Source organism: Limulus polyphemus, unplaced genomic scaffold (genome assembly GCF_000517525.1).
Source record: "Limulus polyphemus unplaced genomic scaffold, Limulus_polyphemus-2.1.2 Scaffold1850, whole genome shotgun sequence".
Lineage (NCBI taxonomy): Eukaryota > Metazoa > Arthropoda > Merostomata > Xiphosura > Limulidae > Limulus > Limulus polyphemus.
This window is the reverse complement of record NW_013667460.1, coordinates 17,601-19,467: the sequence shown is the minus strand read 5'-3', so window position 1 is coordinate 19,467 and position 1,867 is coordinate 17,601. Positions and strand designations below refer to the sequence as shown.

Sequence of the window (1,867 nt, the reverse complement as noted above, 5' to 3'; positions counted from 1 at the left end):
AAAGCTTAAATTTAAAAAATCAACTTAAACGCATACTTGGTCGTTACTACCCAACGCTTAACTCCTACACTACTCTTAACCATTGTATTTAAACTGTTATAGCATGAAAGTGAAAATACTCAATACTAAATACCAGTAGCTTATTGTCAACACTGTTACTGTTAAGACTGACGTTTAAGACCCAATTATATAATTTTATCAACTTATCTATCACTCAGTATCAGTATCTGTCACGCTCTACACTGAACATATAATATATACACGCAATACACATCAAAACCAAAATAAAAACGGAGTACATATAAAATTTATTTAACAAAAAAAAACTTTAATTGTTCTCTCGTACATACAGTACACGCATTTGCATGTGTGAAATAACAAAGGCATCATTATTACAAAACTAATAAAGACACAACTTAAACTCTACAAACCCTTTCATTCAGCCTCACTCCTTCCTCGCTCACCATGAATACAGAAAAGTGATAGCGCTCAAAATTAAGATAGAGGAAGAAAAATCCAACTAGGAGATAACAAAATAAAATGAAACAAAAAATAAGTTAAATGTGTTAAGCTCTTTCCTCTGCACTCTTAAGTCAATAAATTGGGAGACAACAAAATCTACTTTTATTTATTTTTTGTTTTCTTTACCGTTTATTATTTAATCTTTCTATCGTTTAGTTCAGCTATGAATTTATAGTTACACTAACTCACCTTCTAGCTAAAGTATTGTTACGTCTCCGTTCGTTAGTTAATTTTCCGTAAAAATTCTTTCCGAAGAAACTTTACCGATACAAGTCCTTTCTTAAATAAAACTGGTTTATTCACGAAGCCTCGAGAATATGACGTGTTACTAATGCACGTGACCTCCGCTGTCGTAACACTGCCCCTTCCTTAGTATTGTTCGTCCCGAGCAATAGCCACTTACATTAAACCAATAAACAATTAACAATAACTTGATTAAATGTACAGAACTTACAAACACAAAAGTACAATTCAACAGAGTCTCTTAATTTTACGGGACGTATCTTCTTACGTACTGGTCTCCGTCTCGTTGGCTTCTGCTTCATGTGGGGTTTATCAGCTTCATCGGGAAATGTCCTATCATCGGTAACAGTCACATCAGTAGTAGTAACTTCATCAAGAGCTTCACTGTTTCCCTTCCCAAAACTGAGTAGAGTTTCTTCTTCGACGGTGGCTTTTTCAGGTGACACGTTTTCAGCAGCGTCATTTGTTTTGTTGTTCACTTTGTCCCAACTGAAATGTCCTGGACCATGGTAACGCCAAAGCCTGTTGGCATGCATCACTTTTGGCTTACCTCGCCGACCACATTTTATCCGGAAAGTCACGTCTCAGTGACGATCCACTATGTCATAGGGGGCCTTCCCATGGAGAAGACAACTTAGGAGACTTTCCTTTGGTCTACCTTGGATTATACAGCCACACCTTGTCTCCTGGTACAAAGCTGACTTCAGTAGATCTCTTATCATAAGTTAACTTCATCGAATTAGCAGACGTTTTCAAGTTTGAACACACTTGATGGTGAATATCATCCATCCTTTCCGATAACACTTTCACAAACTCTCAAATTTTCAGGCAACTCTTCATAACGTGGGCGTCCTGTTAACAGATCCACTGGCAACCGAAGTTCCAGACCAAACATCAACTTTGCTGGAGTGTATCCAGTGGCTTCATGCTCTGATTTAATATCTATACCTGTGTTGCGTCAGCGAGGTCACGTGACTAGTATCACGCCACTTCTCTCGAACCTTCGTGAATTATCGGGAGACTACTAGGTATGTGTTAGTCTGGTATATATAAGATGGTCACAACGTGAAGGGACAATGTGTAGGTAGTGAGTAATTGATCT

The 1,867-nt window shown here is 37.5% G+C and overlaps 1 protein-coding gene across 1 annotated transcript in view; it reads right to left on the bottom strand.

The window, feature by feature from the left end:
* Positions 1–488, bottom strand: part of LOC106465152 (L-fucose kinase-like) — a gene marked incomplete at its 3' end in the record, with an annotated part of 210,195 nt that extends 209,707 nt beyond the window's left edge. Inside the window, exon 1 of the mRNA XM_022392980.1 lies at positions 432–488. The remainder of the gene's footprint in view (positions 1–431) is intronic.
* Between the last annotated feature and the right edge of the window lie 1,379 nt (positions 489–1,867).